The sequence below is a fragment of the Triticum urartu genome, chromosome 1A, assembly GCF_056163025.1.
Source record: "Triticum urartu cultivar PI428250 chromosome 1A, HENAU_Tu73, whole genome shotgun sequence".
NCBI lineage: Eukaryota > Viridiplantae > Streptophyta > Magnoliopsida > Poales > Poaceae > Triticum > Triticum urartu.
The window spans coordinates 6,053,770-6,075,444 of record NC_141873.1 but is presented as its reverse complement, the minus strand read 5'-3'; the positions used below and the strand labels follow the sequence as shown (position 1 = coordinate 6,075,444).

The window sequence follows — 21,675 nt, the reverse complement described above, 5'->3', positions numbered from 1 at the left end:
GACATTACTCATAATTGTTAGATTCATGCCGTATTTAGATTTTCATCCCTAGCTACAATCTCAGTCTTATGCATTATCTACCTATTTATGTAGTGAAGTCATATGAACCTAACATAATTAATGGATGCAAACCTTGGTTTAAATTGAAGGCTACATTGTATTAGCAAAATAAAATATTATAATTGGGTATGTACAAAGTAAAGGACACAATTCATTGGAATTTGTAGCAAATAAATTAGTAGCATACCATGCATTTGTCTAGAAGATAAGGGTTATTGTCATACTCAAGGACACCGTTGCATGTGTACCCTAGATCATTTGTTGAATTCACACACTTGTTGCTGCTGCCACTGCATGTGTAATTGGCCGTGTTATTATGTTTGGCATCTTCGCATGGACTCACATTTCTTATAGCCCAATCAACCACCATAGGTACACTCTAAGGTGTGTGCCATTGAACGTGGTTTTGCTTATGTGTGAAGTGCTAAAGTTGAATTGTGTTGTCTCCATTAGCATTGCATAGCTGCACCAGTTGAACTCCCAGATTTTACTTGTGTTGACTGACTTGAAGAAATATATATAGTAGTTGCGTGTCTTCCTTGGTACCGTAGTATGGGATCAACCGATATTGGAGTAGCATCCGTCCACTAAGTTTAGCAGACCACGGCACGATGCGACACCATAGGCTTGGAAGCCCGTTCCCGTGTCATTGTGTCACTCATGAAGGCAAGGGCATTGCACCTTATGACCATAAACTTGTTCTGGACGTCAGAGAGCTAGTAGGGAAAACAAGCAGAACGACTGATTTCGCCGCCATTGATGCACTACTAGAAAATAATTTATAGATAGATGCTTAATAGTAGCGAGGGGTATATGGGCCACACTGTTGCTAATTATTAGTAGAGAGGGGTATAGAACCCACGCTACTACTAAGTTGATAGTAGTACCGAGCGGTATAAACCCCACACTACTACTAAGTGGTCTCCACCGTGCCCCCCGGGACTGGCCATAGTAGTATCGAGGGGTATAAATCCCTCACTACTTCTAAGTTGATAGTAGTAGCAAGGGGTATAAATCCCTCACTGGTACTAAGTTGATAGTAGTAGCGAGGGGTATAAATCCCTCGCTACTACTAAGTGGTCTCTATCGTACCCCCGGGATAGGCCATAGTAGTAGTGTGGGGTATAAACCGGGCGCCACTACTATCGACCCACCAACACATGTGTACACATAGCGCGCGGAGGCCCAAACCGAAACCTACACTCTCTTAATTCCCCTTCTCCCTCCCACCCGCGATGCTCTTCCTGAAGGAAATATGCCCTAGAGGCTATAATAAAGTTGTTATTTATATTTCCTTATATCATGATAAATCTTTATTATTCATGCTAGAATTGTATTAACCGGAAACTTAGTACATGTGTGAATACATAGACAAACAGAGTGTCCCTAGTATGCCTCTACTAGACTAGCTCGTTAATCAAAGATGGTTAAGTTTCCTAACCATAGACATGTGTTGTAATTTGATGAATGGGATCACATCATTAGAGAATGATGTGATGGACAAGACCCATCTGTTATCTTAGCACAATGATCGTTTAATTTTATTGCTATTGCTTTCTTCATGACTTATACATGTTCCTATGACTATGAGATTATGCAATTCCCGAATACCGGAGGAACACTTAGTGTGCTATCAAACGTCACAACGTAACTGGGTGATTATAAAGATGCTCTACAGGTGTCTCCGATGGTGTTTCTTGAGTTGGCATAGATCGAGATTAGGATTTGTCACTCTGTGTATCAGAGAGGTATATCTGGGCCCTCTCGGTAATGCACACCACTATAAGCCTTGCAAGCAATGTGACTAATGAGTTAGTTACCGGATGATGCATTATGGAACGAGTAAAGAGACTTGCCGGTAACGAGATAGAACTAGGTATGAGGATACCGACGAGCGAATCTCGGGCAAATAACATACATATGACAAAGGGAACAATGTATGTTGTTATGCGGTTTGACCGATAAAGATCTTCGTAGAATATGTAGGAGCCAATATGAGCATCTAGGTTCCGCTATTGGTTATTGACCGGAGATGTGTCTCGGTCATGTCTACATAGTTCTCAAACCCGTAGGTTCCACACACTTAACGTTCGATGCCAATTTGTATTATGAGTTATGTGATTTGATGACTGAAGTTTGTTCGGAGTCCCGGATGAGATCACGGAAATGGTTGAGAGGTAAATATTCATATATTGTAAGGTTGCATTCGAACATCAGAATGATTCCGAGTGATTCGGGAATTTTTCCGGAGTACCGGGAGGTTACGGGAACCCCCTGGGGGAAATCATGGGCCTTATGGGCCATGGGAGAGAAGAGGGGACAACCCACAAGGGGGAGGCGTGCGCGTCCCCCCCAAGTGGAGTCCGAATAGGAAGGGGAGGGGGCGTGCCCCCCTTTCCCTCTTCCCCTCCTCTCCTTCCCCCCTTTCCCCTCCGTAAAAGGAAAGGAGAGGGGAATCCTACTAGGACAAGGGAGTCCTAGTAGGACTCCCCACATGTGCCCCCCCCTTGGGCCGGCCTCCTCCCCCCATTTATATACGTGGGAGGGGGCACCCCGAAGACACAAGTTTCTCTTAGCCCTGTGCAGTGCCCCCCTCCACAGTTACACACCTCGGTCATATCGTCGTAGTGCTTAGGCGAAGCCCTGCGCCGGTAACTTCATCATCACCGTCGCCACGCCATCGCGATGACGGAACTATCCCTCGGCCTCAACTAGATCAAGAGCTCGAGGGATGTCATCGAGCTGAACGTGTGCTGAATGCGGAGGTGCCGTACGTTAGGTGTTTGGATTGGTTGGATCGCAAAGACGTTCGACTACATCAACCGTGTTACTAAACGCTTCCGCTTTCGGTCTACGAGGGTACGTGGACACGCTCTCCCCGCTCATTGCTATGCTTCTCCTAGATATATCTTTTGTGATTGTAGGATTTTTTTTGAAATAATACGTTACCCAACAGTGACATCCGGGCCAGGTCTATGCGTAGATGTTATATGCATGAGTAGAACACAATGAGTTGTGGACGATAATAGTCATACTTCTTACCAGCAACGTCTTACTTTGATTTGGCGGTATTGTTGGATGAAGTGGCTCAGACCGACATTACATGACCGCGTTCATGAGACTGGTTCTACCGAGGTGCTTCACACACGGGTGGCTAGTGGGTGTCTATTTCTCCAACTTTAGTTGAATCGAGTTTGACTACGCCCGGTCCTTGTTGAAGGTTAAAACAACACACTTGACGAAAAATTGTTGTGGTTTTGATGCGCAGATAAGAATGGTTCTTGCTAGAAGCCCGTAGCAGCCACGTAAAACTTGCAACAACAAAGTAGAGGACATCTAACTTGTTTTTGCAGGGCTTACTGTGATGTGATATGGTCAAGACGTGATGATATATAAGTTGTTGTATGAGATGATCATGTTTTGTAAAAGTTATCGGCAACTGGCAAGAGCCTTATGGTTGTCGCTTTATTGTATGAAATGCAATCGCCATGTAATTGCTTTACTTTATCACTAAGCGGTAGCGGTAGTCGTAGAAGCAATAGTTGGCGAGATGACAACGATGCTACGATGGAGATCAAGGTGTCAAACCGGTGATGATGGTGATCATAACGGTTCTTTGGAGATGGAGATCAAAGGCACAAGATGATGATGGCCATATCATATCACTTATTTTGATTGCATGTGATGTTTATATTTTATGCATCTTATTTTGCTTAGTACGACGGTAGCATTATAAGATGATCTCTCACTAAATTTCAAGGTACAAGTGTTCTCCCTGAGTATGCACCATTGCTAAAGTTCATCGTGCCGAGACACCATGTGATGATCGGGTGTGATAAGCTCTACGTTCACATACAACGGGTGTAAGCCAGTTTTCCACACGCAGAATACTCGGGTTAAACTTGACGAGCCTAGCATATGCAGATATGGCCTCGGAACACTGAGACCGAAAGGTCGAGCATGAATCATATAGTAGATATGATCAACATAGTGATGTTCACCATTGAAACTACTCCATCTCACGTGATGATCAGACATGATTTAGTTGATATGGATCACGTGATCATTTGGATGACTAGAGGGATGTCTATCTAAGTGGGAGTTCTTAAGTAATATGATTAATTGAACTTTAATTTATCATGAACTTAGCACCTGATAGTATTTTGCATGTCTATGTTGTTGTAGATCAATGGCCCCTGCTACTGTTCCTTTGAATTTTAATGCGTTCGTAGAGAAAGCTAAGTTGAAAGATGATGGTAGCAACTACATGGACTGGGTCCATAACTTGAGGATTATCCTCATTGCTACACAGAAGAATTACGTCCTAGAAGCACCGCTAGGTCCAAGACCCGCTGCAGGAGCAATGATAACCCACAAGTATAGGGGATCGCAACAGTTTTCGAGGGTAGAGTATTCAACCCAAATTTATTGATTTGACACAAGGGGAGCCAAAGAATATTCTCAAGTATTAGCAGTTGAGTTGTCAATTCAACTACACCTGGAAACTTAATATCCGCAGCAAAGTGTTTAGTAGCAAAGTAATATGATAGTAGTGGTAACGGTAGCAAAAGGTAACGATAGCAAAAGTAATGTTTTTGCTGTTTTGTAGTGATGATAGCAATAGCAACGGAAAAGTAAATAAGCAAAGAACAATATATGGAAATCTCGTAGGCAATGGATTGGTGATAGAGAATTATGTCGGATGCGGTTCATCATGTAACAGTCATAACCTAGGGTGACACAGAAATAGCTCCAATTCATCAATGTAATGTAGGCATGTATTCCGAATATAGTCATATGTGCTTATGGAAAAGAACTTGCATGACATCTTTTGTCCTACCCTCCCGTGGCAGCGGGGTCCTAGCGGAAAATAAGGGATATTAAGGCCTCCTTTTAATAGAGTACCAGACCAAAGCATTAACACATAGTGAATACATGAACTCCTCAAACTATGGCCATCACCAGGAGTGGTCCCGATTATTGTCACTTCGGGGTTGCCGGATCATAACACATAGTAGGTGACTATAGACTTGCAAGATAGGATCAAGAACACTCATATATTGATGAAAACATAATAGGTTCAGATCTGAAATCATGGCACTCGGGCCCTAGTGACAAGCATTAAGCATAGCAAAGTCATAGCAACATCAATCTCAGAACATAGTGGATACTAGGGATCAAACCCTAACAAAACTAACTTGATTACATGATAAATCTCATCCAACCCATCACCGTCTAGCAAGCCTACGATGGAATTACTCACGCACGGCGGTGAGCATCATGAAATTGGTGATGGAGGAAGGTTGATGATGATGATGGCGAAGGATTCCCCTCTCCGGAGCCCCGAACAGACTCCAGATCAGCCCTCCCGAGAGAGTTTAGGGCTTGGCGGCGGCTCCGTATCGTAAAACGTGATGAATCTTTCTCTCTGGTTTTTTTCTCCCCGAAAGTGAATATATGGAGTCAGGGTTGAGGTCGGTGGAGCGTCAGGGGGCCCACGAGGCAGGGGGGTGCGCCCAGGTGATACTTAGTTATTTCTATTGCTGTTTATTTTAGTTTGCATCTTTATTTCTCTTTATCATAAAAATACCAAAAATATTATCTTATCCTATCTATCACATCTCACTCTCGTAAGTGATCGTGAAGGGATTGACAACCCCTTTATCGCATTGGTTGCGAGGTTCTTATTTGTTTGTGTAGGTGCGTGGGACTCGAGCGTGATCTCCTACTTGATTGATACCTTGGTTCTCAAAAACTGAGGGAAATACTTACACTACTTTACTACATCACCCTTTCCTCTTCAAGGGAAAACCAACGCAGTGCTCAAGAGGTAGCACCAGGGGGGTAGGGCGCGCCCTCCACCCTCGTGGACAGGTGGAGGCCCCCCTGACGTGGATCTTCCTTCCAATATTTTTTATATATTTCAAAATAATTCTCCTTTGATTTTCAGGTCATTCCGAGAACTTTTATTTCTGCACAAAAATAACACCATGGCAATTCTGCTGAAAACAACGTCAGTCCGGGTTAGTTCCTTTCAAATCATGCAAGTTAGAGTCCAAAACAAGGGCAAAAGTGTTTGGAAAAGTAGATATGACGGAGACGTATCAACTCCCTCAAGCTTAAACCTTTGCTTGTCCTCAAGCAATTCAGTTGATAAACTGAAAGTGATAAAGAAAAACTTTTACAAACTCTGTTTGCTCTTGTTGTTGTAAATATGTAGAGCCAGCATTCAAGTTTTCAGCAAGGATTATGAACTAACCATATTCACAATAACATTTATGTCTCATGTTTACTCATATCAATGGCATAATCAACTAGCGAGCAATAACAATAAATCTCGGATGACAACACTTTCTCAAAACAATCATGATATGATATAACAAGATGGTATCTCGCTAGCCCTTTCTGAGACCGCAAAACATAAATGTAGAGCACCTTTAAAGATTAAGGACTGACTAGACATTGTAATTCATGGTAAAAGAGATCCACTCAAGTCATACTCAATGTAAAATAACAGTAATGAATGCAAATGACAACGGTGCTCTCCAACTGGTGCTTTTTAATAAGAGGATGATGACTCAACATAAAAGTAAATAGATAGGCCCTTCGCAGAGGGAAGCAGGGATTTGTAGAGGTGCCAGAGCTCGATTTTGAAATAGAGGTAAATAATATTTTGAGCGATATACTTTCATTGTCAACATAACAACCAAGAGATGGTGATATCTTCCATGCTACACACATTATAGGCGGTTCCCAAACAGAATGGTAAATTTTATACCCCCCTCCACCAACAAGCATCAATCCATGGCTTGCTCGAAACAACGAGTGCCTCCAACTAACAAGAGTCCCAGGGGGAGTTTTGTTTGCAATTATTTTGATTTGATTTGCATAAAGCATGGGACTGGGCATCCCGGTGACCAGCCATTTTCTCGCGAGTGAGGAGCAGAGTCCACTCCTCTTGAGAATAACCCGCCTAACATAAAAGATACACACAAACCTAGTTGATACATGAGCTATTCGAGCATACAAAACAGGATATTTATTTGAAGGTTTAGAGTTTGGCACATACAAATTTACTTGCAACGGCAGGTAGATACCGTAAATAGGTAGGTATGGTGGACTCATATGGAATAACTTTGGGGTTTATGGGATTGGATGCACAAGTAGTATTCCCGCTTAGTACAGGTGAAGGCTAGCAAAAGACTGGGAAGCGACCAGCTAGAGAGCGACAACAGTCATAAACATGCATTAAAATTAATCAACACCGAATGCAAGCATGAGTAGGATATAATTCACCATGAGCATAAATATGGTAGAGGCTATGTTGATTTTGTTTCAACTACATGCGTGAATATGTGCCAAGTCAAGCCACTCGAATCGTTCAGAGGAGGATACCACCCTATCATACCACATCACAACCATTTTAATAGCATGTTGGCACGCAAGGTAAACCATTATAAGCTCCTAGCTAATCAAGCATGGCACAAGAAACTATGATCTCTAGTTGTCATTGCAAACATGTTTATTCATAATAGGCTGAATCAGGAACGATGAACTAATCATATTTACAAAAACAAGAGAGGTTGAGTTCATACCAGCTTTTCTCATCTCAGTCAGTCCATCATATATCGTCATAATTGCCTTTCACTTGCACGAACGAATGATGTGGATAATAATAATAGTGGGCGTGCATTGGACTAAGCTGGAATCTGCAAGCATTCAATAAACAGGAGAAGTCGAGGCAATATGGGCTCTTTTGTCAGATCAACAAAAATACATATAAGAGCCACTTCAACAATTTAATCATGGTCTTCTCCTATCGACCCCCAAAGAAAAGAAAAGAAATAAAACTATTTACACGGGAAAGCTCCCAACAAGCAAAAGAAGAACATGAAATCTTTTTTTGGGTTTTCTTTTTAATTACTACTACAAGCATGGAAATTAAAACTAGCTAAAAGCTACAACTAATGTTTTTGGTTTTTCTTAAGGTTTATTAAACACACAAGAAGAAAGCTTAAAAAGGAAATGAACTAGTATGGATGATACAATGAAAAAGCATGAGCACCGACATCTAGCAATGAGTGTGCGAACATGAATGTAATGTCGGTGGGAAATACGTACTCCCCCAAGCTTAGGCTTTTGACCTAAGTTGGTCTATGACCACGGCTGGCCTGGCGGATATCCATAGTAATAGTTGGGATCGTACTGCGAAGAAGACTCTGATTGCCACTGGTGGCAATCATTTCTGGATCCCAATGGTAATTAGACTGTCGTGGAGAATCAACTTGTGGTTTCGACTCTGGCTCTATGGCTGATGTAGGGTTTCGGTAGGCGTGAATAGCCTCTAATGGAACGAGGTACTTGCCTACAGATAAATCAAACAAGGAAGGAGCAGGCAGGGTAATAGTCTCAGGATGATGTTTATCAAAGAACAATTTGTATTTAAGCTCCCCTTCCCTATTATTAACAATAAAATCGTGTGCCACCATACTATTATAATCTAAATAAACAGGGGGTAGCAATTTTTCTTCCTTCTCATAATGCCTAATAGCTATGTTAAAATGCGCAGCTAGGCGTGAAGCATAGATGCCTCCAAAGATGGGGCCCTTTGTACTGTTCAGACTTAACCGTTTAGCAATAATACCGCCCATACTAATAGAGTTATCACAGAATAAACCGTGGAACAAAATAATAATATCAGGAACACTAAGGTTTCCACAGTTTCCGTGACCAACTAAGCAACGACTAGCAAATATTGCAAATTAGCGTAAAACATGAAAATGTATGCTAGTGATTCGTGCATCGGAAACCTTCCTCGTTTCCCCTACAGTGATGGTATCTATAAACCCATCCACATCACCACGGTGTGGTTCCTCTATTATGCCCTCGAAAGGGATCAAACAAACCCGACAGAAATAAATATAAAAACAAAAATGAAAAAATGAAAAAAATGGAGAAGAAACATTGAAAACCTTGACTCGTGTGGACTTAAACAATCTAGCTTTACTACTCTGTCATGAATGTAAGGCAAAGCCTAGTGGTTAGGTGCACTGCGCGTAAACCAGATGCGAGATATAACACTCGCGGATATATAGACTCTCCCAACAAAAGAAGACTCTGTCGCTAAGGTTGGACCCTCCAGTCGAGTGTTTGGACTCCGGTATGACATGAAAGCAGGGCGAGTCTCGCTAGCCCGTGTGCTCATTGGCACAACATATTTTATATATCACTAGCACATATGCCCGTGCGTTAGAACTAGAGAGATATTTTTAACGAGAAGTATCAGGAGAGATAATTGATGTGTCCATCAAAAGGTCTCCCCGGCGATGTTCTCGAGATCATGTTTGGCCCACGAGTTCTTGATAGTGATGGGGTTGGTGGAGTGGTGGCCACCACCCAACTTGCGCTTTTTTTTCTCCGAGTCTGCCTCCGTGTCTAGGTTGCGGTTGCCTCCTCATTTTGTGCAGCACGGCGACCTTCATGGCATAGTTGCTTCGACTACTCTCTCCTATGATGGTGTAACCGGTTGAAGTACTAATTGCAGGAAATCCCGTTTCTTTGGTATAATAAGCACGTAACCAGGTAGTCCCTACTTTACCAGGGTTTATTCTCTTTAATTATTTCGACGCTCACTTGCCAACATTTTTTTAATCAGAGTCAAACCAGCATATCCTCTTTTATTGGCATGTGCCCACATTTTTTTAATTATAGTCAAGCAACATATTCTCTTTTATCGTCAAATAGCATGTCGGATGCACGGCAGTTCAAGTCTGGCAAGGCCGCTGGCAGGTACCAAAATGACTTGTATTTGTAAGGCGTGAATAAAAATCCAAAACAACCACTGAGTTGAAGGATCAAACTCATGACCTCAAAAACTCGACCACGTGCTGCTAGCCACTCGAACAAACAGCTCATGCTAACAAATGGCGAGGGCGAAAGTTTAAGAATATACTGTAGCATAACATACATTTTTTTTTCTGTTTTTCTTGATTTTTTTTCAAAAAATAAAGTAATAATTACGATATTTCGAATATTCTTTAAGATGTGACAATTTTTTTGAAATTTATGTTTTTTGAAAACAAGAAACTATTATAAGAAAGCAAACATGTTTTGAATACGTGATTTTTTTGGAAATGAAAACGTGTTTTGGACATTGAAAAGAATTTTGAAAAACATGTTTTTAAACACAAACATTACTTTGAATTAACATTTCAATAAAATCTAAATATTTAATTTTTTAATGCAATATATTTTGAAAATATCAAACAATTTTGGAAAGCATAAAAAAATTAATATGCGAACTTTATTCTATAGTTTTGAATAAATTTTGGAACAAGAAGAAGAAAAAATTATAGTTTAAAAACAATTCAAAATGGGGAAAAATAATTATGAAGATTTTACGAAAATTTAATCCAAAACTAAAATTCTGAAATATTTAAAAATTTAATTTATGAAAAAAGGAGAAAAGAAAAATTAACTTGAAAGGGAAAAAAGAAAAAGTAAAGAGATAAGAAAAAGTGAAAGGAAAAGAAAAAAGAAACAAACTAGAGAGAAAACAAATATGGGCCGACCAAATATTTGGCGCCCTATGCGAAACTTTGTCTATTTGCCGCCCCAAGCGTTAAATAATTATTCTCAGCTGCTTCGGCCGGAAATAAATGGGCCGGCTTCGCTGGGCCACAGCGCGCGCGGCCCATGTACGAAATTTTTGACAAAACTGTTTTTCCTTTTTCTAGCAGATGGACTCAAAAAAATTTAGTACCACCGTGGATAAAACAAATTTATTTGAAGGTGAACAGATGAAAAATATCGGAGAAACGCACCTTGCTTTATTAGTAACTAGCACATATGCTCGTGCTTCGCAATGGGAGAAAAATTAGTATGCATTGGAAGTTAGTGAGAATTATTTATGCAAGCAAAACCCTGTGCGCATGTAAAAAGGGAACATTTAGCTTCTTTGTTTCGCCGGGTGTGAAGTAATCAATTCGCTATTTTTCCATTAATTGATTGAGGGCATTTAAGAGTTTTGCTACGTCATCGTCCACCAGAGAAGGCCCATGAATTATTCAATCTATGTTTCCTTCAATCGAGGAGATTTTAAGGTATGAAGTTTCTCAATATTGTAGGCAACATGAACCATTTTTTAAATCCTGAACAGTTTTTTGAAAATTAGGTACACTTTCAGAAAAACATGAACAAAATATGAAATAGGAACATCTTTTAAAATTTACAAACATTTTTGAAAACACGAACTTTTAAAATAAAAACATGAACATTATTTGAATTTGTCAACATTTTTTTAGAACGGGAACATGTATTGAAAATCCTTACTTTTTAAAATGTGTATTTTTTAAGAATAATTTGAGTTGTGAAAATTTCACTAAAACATGATTTTTTTTTCGAATTTGGAAGACTTTTTAAATTTCCATTTTCTTTTTAGAAATCTCTAACAATTTTAAAAAACAATAAAATTTTCGGAAAAAGGGAAAAAATTCATGTTCCTAAAAAAAATTTAAATAGCAAAAAAATTGGAGTTATGAACCTTTTCCATTTTTTTAAATTCTCTATGTTTTTTGAGAATTTTGAATTTATAAAATAAATTCTATAAGAAATATAAACTTGGAAGTGAAAAAAGAAATAGGGGAAGGAGAATAAAAATAGAAATAAAACACAGAAACAAAGAAAAATGGGTAGCCCATTATTTGTTTTCCAGTTTGAAGTGCCGACTATTTCTTGCCCTGTGCGTTAAATAGAATTTTTACAGCTGCATGGGCAGAAAAATAAGTGGGCTGACTTCACTGGCCATAGCGCGCAACCCACGTAAGAAATTCCGGAAAAGCCTTTCTTTTAGCAGATGAACGCATAAGAATTTAGGACCACCTCGGATAGGAAACATAATTGTTTTCGACAGTGAATGAATGAAAAAATTGGCGAAACGCACCTTGCTTTATTAGTATGGGTATAGAAAAAAGTATAGATATAGACTTATAGCGAGCAATATTAGATCGGGAAAATTATATTTGCCGCTCTCTACAACAAAATGTTGTACAAGGGTGTGTGACTGGGCCATGCTGAACTTGATCATACCCCGGGCCAGGTTGTCAAAGCCCGAAGCAAAAATCCCAAGCATGAGCCTGGCTTGGCCCGTCCAGAAACACATGAACAACGACATTTTTCAATTTAAATAATTATTTGAGATACTAAAACAATATAATATACCTATATTTTGAATAAAGTATACATTTCTTACCATTTCTGCCTTTTTTGGGCTGGGCTTTGGGCCAAAAAATGGAGCTCGGGCCTGGCCCAGATGTAGGGTTTTTGGTCTGGGGCGTCTAGGTCCGGCTGTCCATGCACGCTACACATAGTAGAAGGCAAGGCATTTTTTAGGATCGAACTTGCTAGCGTTTTTTTGTTATGGTTTGTTTTTAAAATTCATCAAAGTTGTAAAATTCGTAGATATTTATCAAAATTTTGAAAATTCTTTTAAAATTCATGATTTTATTTTAAAATTTTGTGAATGGAAATTTTCATATTTATGATGTTGTTTAAAAATCACGATTTTTTAAAATCATGATGTTTTTAATATTGGTGAACATTTTAAAAATTTATGAATATTTATCAAATCCTTGGCTTAGGAACGACAAAAACCGAAAAATTGTTTTAGAAGTGAATAAGAGGAAATTGTTCCGAACCACTTCCCGTCACTCATCTTGCCTACTAGATCTCAGATTAGGTGGCTGATTAGTGGGGACAAGACCACATGCTTCTTTCACTTAAGGGCTTCGATGAGAAGGCGGAATAATTTGACCAAATCATTGTAGCAACCTAATGTGATGTTATCAGTGTTCTTAAGGAATTGGAAGAGATCACAACATAGTTTTACTCGGAGCTTTTCACTTCTGAGACTGTTTCTAATATGCATGATTTCCTGACTTGGTTCCAGTAAAGGTCAGTGATGCGATGAATGCCTTCCTTGACGCTAAATATTCTACAACAAGGTTTAAATTGTATTGTTTCAAATGTTCCGCATGAAGGCCTTGGGCCCGGACGGATTCTCTGAACATTTCTTTGAGAAACATTGGGATATTTGCGGCGAGGAGGTAACAATGGTTGTCCTTTGTATTGTGGCGAGGATAGTGATGAGGTACAAAATGGTACTTTCCTAAGCCAGTTCTGTCGTATTAGCCTATGCAACTTACTTTACAAATAACACCCAAAGTTCTGGCTAACCGGCTAAAAGGGGCCCTTCCGGAGATAATATTGAGTGAATAGTCGGCTTCTGTTCCGGGTCGCCTTATCACTGACAATATAATCGTGGCCTACGAGTGCTTACATTTCATGAAAAGGAATAAGTCATTGTAACATCGCCATTGTACTCTAAAATTGGATATGATGAAGGCTTATAATCTAGTTGAATGGGCGTATTTGGAGGTGATAAAGCTCAAGTTTGGATTCTCTGTTAAATGGGCCTCCATAGAAATGAGCATGGTAGCTTCTGTATCTTATTCAATTTTATTCAAGAGCAAGAAACTTGATGAGCTCAAACCTACCCGTGGTATACGACAGCAAGATCCAATTCACCTTGATTTTCCTGTTAGCAGTACATGGCCTTTCGGGCCTCCTCAAATCTAGAGACTAGTCATCCCAGTTTACTGGAATCTAAGTAGCTCCTTTGGTGGCATCAGTTAACCACTTGTTATTTGCAGATGACAGCCTGCTATTTTTCAAGGCAAATGGTTCAGGGGCGACAGATGTGTCAAACCTATTGCCAAGTTTCAGGTCAAAGAATAAATAATAGCAAGTCTTCAGTGTTTCTCAGCAAGGGTTGTGTAGAGAATGTTAGATATGATGTCAAAGGTGTTCTCAGTGTCCAACAGAAACACTAAATGAGAAATATTTGGGCTTGCCTTATGATATTGGTAATTCTAATCTACTGCTTTTAAGTATCTCAAAGACATACTATGGGCCAAAGTGAATGGATGGATTGAAAAAATGATATCTCCTACGGGAAAGGAGGTTCTCATTAAGTTAGTGGCTCAAGAAGTTCTAGTTTACTCTATGTATTGCTTCAAATTACCACGGGGATTATGCGAGCATCTTAAGCTGAGCGAGTACATAAGAAGCGATCCACTTTTTTTCATCGGTTCCAGGGGAAGACCAAAGATCTTGCACGGCAGGTTCGCCAGAAAAACTCAAAAGAGAAAGAAGTCTCGTTAATCTCTCCATGCTCGTTCCAAGTTCGAAGTACCTTTTGGCCAAAGAAAAACCCGCTTCCTGACACGATTGCCTCTTTATCTTTATATAGATTGATTCTATGGGGTTATTACTTAGTAAGTCTCATCTATATAAAAAGTTTGGGGCACTGACTTTCGCCTCACCTTCGCCTCCTTCCTCCTCCTTCTCCGGTGCTGGAAGGAGAGGAAGATCCAACAGAGCGCCACCAATGGCGATGGACAGATCTGCCACGCAACCACTTGCACTTCCTCGCTGAGACATGGCCTTGTGAGGACATGAGGTCCCAGGAAAAGAAGCAACGGGTCACCGGGCATCGTCTAGGGTTTCGGGCATCAGCTCCAACTCCAGCGGCCACCGGTCAGTTGCTCCTCCTACTCCTCTCAATATCTCTCTTCCTCTTCTAATCGTTTTCTCTTATTTTGTAGCAGTAGCATAGGAGAGGTGTGGGGACGATTTGGGTGAGGAAGTACCATCACCATGGACGACGTCATCCCCTCCAGGACCAACATCAGCCATGGACGGAGAGGACGATGACGCCCAGCAGCAGCAACCATGGATGGAATTTATTTTTTTAATTCCTAATTAGTTAGTAGTAGCGTGGGGTCAGACCCGGGCTACAGATAACTAGTAGTAGTGCGGGTGACACTCGCGCTACTATACTAACAGACGTAGTAGTAGCGCAGGGTGTCACCCGCGCTACTACTACCAATTAGCTGTAGCGCCCTAGTAGTAGCGTGGGCACCCGCGCTACTAGTAGTCCTTTACCTCGCGTTGCTACTAGGCTTTCTCCTAGTACTGATGGAATTTGCTAAATTCCTCCATGCTTGTGGTGGAGTTGTTGTAGCACTACCCCATATGATATTATTCAACACTAGGACCATGTTGTTCATCAAGAAGATGCTGAGCACCTCTGAGGTGTACTTAAAAGGCTCCCTAATGCAATCTTGTCCTTGCAGCTATTGTCAAAGTCTACTTTGAATGATCAACCCGAATCACTACTGAACGAGTACGGTATCTCAACATCGTCACACCACCTTCGGCACTCTGAATTCGGAACGGCAGTTCCAAAGGCGTATTGTGCCGCAAGTAGTGCAAGACCAAGGCAAGACGCAACGAAGCTTTAGGTCAAGAATAAATAAATAGGAAGCCTTCAGTGTTTCTCAGCAAGGATTGCACAGAGAATGTCAAAAATGAGGTCAAAGGTGGTCTCAGTGTCCAAGTAGAAACACTAAATGTGAAATATTTGGGCTTGCCTTCTAATATTGTCAATTCTATGTCTAGTGCTTTTAAGTATCTCAAAGACAAACTATGGGCCAAAGTGAGTGGATGTATTAAAAACAATCTCTGCCGCGGGAAAGGAGGTTCTTATTAAGTCAGTGGCTCAAGCGGTTCAAGTTTACTTTGTCTTGCTTCAAATCACCATGGTGTTTATGCGAACATCTTAACAAGCTCATATGTATCAAAAGTTTAAATGCATACAGAAGTAAATGGTTTAGCTCGTGATCTAATTTATTTCGGTTTTACCATTTATTAATCCGGTGTCGAAGTTACATGTATTAGTTTCTTAGGCAAAAACAACCCCTCGTCATAAGACGAAGCGATTGTTCATCGACCTTGCATCTCAGGGACCAGATAAATTGCCCATGTAGTCTAATCCGAACTCGTTAGAAGAATTCGAGATATTACATTGTTCGACATCAGTAGAAGAATTCAAGATGATTAATGTGTAGAGTTGGAGCACATTATTGGTACTAACAAAGTGCTTTGTGTGATGCTACGGGAAAACCAAAGTGCACAGACAGATAGTGGGTGATAAAAGGAGATGTTCCCTATGCAGTTAGTTGTAAATCCTGCTCTTAACATGTCTGTGATTGAACTAACCGAGTTGAATCCTGAAGTGGTATCTACTTTTGACAAAAAACATTCTGTGATATCGCTAGTTACTTTTAGCTGATTGCTAGGTTTATATTAGGCATGAAGAAAAGGAAGGTTGTCACTTTGTTCCATGATAATCCCGTCCACCAATCCTCGAAACTAGTTAGGCTAAAACAATGAGTTTTTTCTAAAAATCATCACCTAATGTTCTTGACCGGGGAAGTGATCTCCCTAGGACACCAAAAGCGTGACCTATAACCCAAGAAACATGCATTGAATGGGAAAACACATTGATTTTGACGACCTTCCTGCAGCCCAGGACCCAAAAATAGTAAGTTATAACCCGCAAAACATCCCTTTTTAGGATTTTTTCCCACTTCAAAATACAAACATTACTTTTTGTCTACAAAAATACGAGCTCACAGGAGCACAGCTTCCAAGTCGCCTCTCTCTGCTTCATGATTGTATGTAGTTTTAGACTCCAACATTGTTTAGCTCCTCGTTTAACTGTTGGTGCCCGACTAGAATGGAAGACTACCCAATGGATTTTTTGTTGCATTGGTTGTAGAACCCGAAGATGTACAAAGAAAAGCCCAATGCATTTTTGGTTGCATCGGTTGTATAGACCAAAGAATGACCAATGCATTTTTAGTTCCATGGGTTGTACATAATGAAGACGTACAAACAAAAGCAACCTAGTAGTGCTTGTTATTACAAAATTTTGAACTACAAGACTATAGTCTGAACTACTTTTGGTGATAGATGCTACGGGCGGAGAAACCCGTTGATTGTCCCTGGCTTGCAGCTGATTTTGGTAGGTGGAGTGTCGGATTCAGTGACATGAAGAGAGATTTGAGCAGGGAGGCGACAAATATTTGTTCCCGCACACAACCAGTTTGATGAAATTCCCAAAGTACGACGCAACGACATCTTCTTGTCCTCGTTCCATGCCGACACACATCAACGTTGACATGTCACCATCTAAAAGGTTATCCATGAAGGCATAACCGAATCCTGAATGTACTTAACGTTCTTTCATTCACCTTTAGATTTTTTTCCTTCTTTACAATAGGTCATTTTGTGTAGTTTCACAATTTCCTTATAGGTGAAGGTTTTGCACTTATTTGCTTAGGTTACTTTGTTAGCATGTTCTTAACTTGCACAAGACAAAAGTTGTAATGCTAATGTTGTTCTTAACTTGAACTGTCGATTATCCTGTAGCATTTAATAGCATATTAGTCCAATGCTCTAATCTTTATACTGCATATTCTTTCCCTACTGGTATGAAGGACAACTTTATATTTAACCAACTTATACTCCACATGCTTTCACATCACAAGAAATTAAATATGGTCAATAGACTACTATATGTGCCTTAGTTTTCTATCTTGTACATGATAGATGTTGGTACTAACTCCCAAACTTATCTTTAAGTGATTTTTATTTAAGGGATGACTACGATAAAAGCAGCCAATAAAGAGTTGATAGGGATGAAAGGATTGAAGATATAGATGTATCCAGTATCTCACTGCTTACCAGACATGTAGAGCTTCACATAATAGTATTCTCATTTCATTGCTTACCTTTTTAGTCTACTTTTGTTTCAATTGCATCTAAATTAGTAGATGCTTTTCAAATCCACAAAGCATGCAAGACAAGATGGTGTATCTTAGAGAAAAGTCCATATTATAACTTATAACCCCCAACTTGCTACTCGGTTTATCTTGTTATTTGATGAGTCATGTCTGGTTATCCGTCTTAGAATCATATTGGGAAAAAAACATAAAGTTAGTTTTGGAAAGATAATTTGTAAAACAATCATCACATTAATAGTGTGATCCATCATAATGGCGCACACAAGCTTACAAACTTAGTTCCACTCAAGCTATGCCAATATGGATAAGCCTAACAACATGTAGAGCTCCACAAACTAAATTTCAAAAAGGGACATAATCTAGATCAATGTTTGCAGTGTAAAGTGAAGAAGATGAGTCATTGGTCATTATCCAACATTCCTTACAACCAAATGATTTCAACAAAAATCAACTATCATGAAAATCCAAAATCTCACTAGTAAGTAGTTGCACCAAACACAACAAACCAAATGATTAGTTGGATAAGCATTGATGCACTTTTTCAAAGAGCGAGTGCAAAGATGAAAGCAAGCCATGCCATGAAAACTATAAATACACATGCACCACCAAGGACACCTTCCATCAACGAAACTTCACACACCTAGACCACAAGCATCAAAGGCAAGCAAGCAGTAGTAACCACAAATCCAACATGAAGACCTTCCTCATCTTTGTCCTCCTTGCCATGGCGATGAACATCGCCATTGCCGCTAGGCAGTTAAACCCTAACAACAAAGAGTTACAATCACCCGAACAATCATTTTCCCATCAACAAAAACCATTTCCACAACAGCCATATCCACAACAACCATATCCATCACAGCAACCATATCCATCACAACAACCATTTTCCACACCCCAACAACAATTTCCCCAGCAATCACAACAATTATTTCCCCAACCCCAACAACCGACCCCCTTACAACCAACAACCATTCCCCCAGCAACCCCAACAACCACAACAACCTTTTCCACAGCCCCAACAACCATTTTCCTGGCAACCACAACAACCATTTCCCCAGACCCAACAATCGTTCCCTCTGCAACCACAACAGCCATTCCCCCAGCAACCCCAACAACCATTTCCCCAACCCCAACTACCATTCCCCCAGCAACCAGAACAAATAATTCCCCAGCAACCAGAACAAATAATTCCCCAACAACCATTCCCCCTGCAAGCCCAACAAGCATTCCCCCAGCAACCCCAACAACCATTTCCCCAGCCCCAACAACCAATCCCCGTGCAATCACAACAACCATTCCCCCAGCAATCCCAACAATCACAACAACCTTTTCCCCGACCCCAACAATTATTTCCTGAACTCCAACAACCAATTCCCCAGCAAGCGCAACAACCATTCCCCCAACAATCGCAACAACCATTCCCCCAGCAACCACAACAACCATTCCCCCTGCAACCGCAACAATCATTCCCCCAACAACCACAACAACCATTCCCTTAACAACCACAACAACCTTTCCCTCTACAACCACAACAACCATTCCCCCTACGACCGCAACAACCATTTTCCCAGCAACCCTCCATCCTGCAACCACAACAACCACAACAACCATTTCTGCAGCCCCAACAACAATTATCCCAACAACTAGAACAAACAATTTCCCAGCAACCCCAACAACCATTCCCCCAGCAACCACACCAACCTCAACAACCATATCCACAACAACAACCATCTGGGAGTAGTCTTACAAGCATCGGTGGCCAATGAAATGAAGACCTGTAATACAAGACAGATGGATCATCGTTGTTTAGTCAATGAGTGTTCAATGTAATGATGACAAATAAAGTGATGTGCACCATAATGTGTAACCCTGACCTATACTAGTTCAAACATGGGAATAAAAGACAAAGAAAGTTCTTGTCACAAAGACATTACTCATAATTGTTAGATTCATGCCGTATTTAGATTTTCATCCCTAGCTACAATCTCAGTCTTATGCATTATCTACCTATTTATGTAGTGAAGTCATATGAACCTAACATAATTAATGGATGCAAACCTTGGTTTAAATTGAAGGCTACATTGTATTAGCAAAATAAAATATTATAATTGGGTATGTACAAAGTAAAGGACACAATTCATTGGAATTTGTAGCAAATAAATTAGTAGCATACCATGCATTTGTCTAGAAGATAAGGGTTGTTGTCATACTCAAGGACACAGTTGCATGTGTACCCTAGATCATTTGTGGAATTCATGCACTTGTTGCTGCTGCCACTGCATGTGTAATTAGCCGTGTTATTATGTTTGGCATCTTTACATGGACTCACATTTCTTATAGCCCAATCAACCACCATAGGTACACTCTAAGGTGTGTGCCATTGAACGTGGTCTTGCTTATGTTTGAAGTGGTAAAGTTGAATTGTGTTGTCTCCATTAGCATTGCATAGCTGCACCAGTTGAACTCCCAGATTTTACTTGTGTTGACTGACTTGAAGAAATATATATAGTAGTTGCGTGTCTTCCTTGGTATTGTAGTATGAGATCAACCGATATTGTAGTAGCATTCGTCCACTAAGTCTAGCAGACCACGACATGATGCGACACCATAGGCTTGGAAGCCTGTTCCCGTGTCATCGTGTCACTTATGAAGGCAAGGTTATTGCACCTTATGACCGTAAACTTGTTCTGGACGTCAGAGAGCTAGTAGGGAAAACAAGCAGAACGACTGATTTCGCCGCCATCCACTACTAGAAATTACTTTATAGATAGATGCTTAACCGTAGCGAGGGGTATATGGGCCACACTGCTGCTAATTATTAGTAGAGAGGGGTATAGAACCCACGCTACTACTAAGTTGATAGTAGTAGCGAGCGTTATAAACCCCACACTACTACTAAGTGGTCTCCACCGTGCCCCCCGGGACTGGCCATAGTAGTATCGAGGGGTATAAATCCCTCACTACTACTAAGTTGATAGTAGTAGCAAGGGGTATAAATCCCTCACTGGTACTAAGTTGATAGTAGTAGCGAGGGGTATAAATCCCTCGCTACTACTAAGTGGTCTCTATCGTACCCCCGGGATAGGCCATAGTAGTAGTGTGGGGTATAAACCCGGCGCCACTACTATCGACCCACCAACACATGTGTACACATAGCGCGCGGAGGCCCAAACCGAAACCTACACTCTCTTAATTCCCCTTCTCCCTCCCACCCGCGATGCTCTTCCTGAAGGAAATATGCCCTAGAGGCTATAATAAAGTTGTTATTTATATTTCCTTATATCATGATAAATCTTTATTATTCATGCTAGAATTGTATTAACCGGAAACTTAGTACATGTGTGAATACATAGACAAACAGAGTGTCCCTAGTATGCCTCTACTAGACTAGCTCGTTAATCAAAGATGGTTAAGTTTCCTAACCATAGACATGTGTTGTAATTTGATGAACGGGATCACATCATTAGAGAATGATGTGATGGACAAGACCCATCCGTTATCTTAGCACAATGATCGTTTAATTTTATTGCTATTGCTTTCTTCATGACTTATACATGTTCCTATGACTATGAGATTATGCAATTCCCGAATACCAGAGGAACACTTAGTGTGCTATCAAACGTCACAACGTAACTGGGTGATTATAAAGATGCTCTACAGGTGTCTCCGATGGTGTTTCTTGAGTTGGCATAGATCGAGATTAGGATTTGTCACTCCGTGTATCAGAGAGGTATATCTGGGCCCTCTCGGTAATGCACATCACTATAAGCCTTGCAAGCAATGTGACTAATGAGTTAGTTACCGGATGATGCATTATGGAACGAGTAAAGAGACTTGCCGGTAACGAGATAGAACTAGGTATGAGGATACCGACGAGCGAATCTCGGGCAAATAACATACATAT

The 21,675-nt window shown here is 40.5% G+C and overlaps 1 pseudogene; it reads left to right on the top strand.

Moving 5' to 3' along the window:
• The first annotated feature begins 18,384 nt into the window (after window positions 1-18,384).
• On the top strand, window positions 18,385-19,697 carry LOC125510686 (uncharacterized; annotated as a pseudogene).
• The last annotated feature ends 1,978 nt before the right edge of the window (window positions 19,698-21,675 follow it).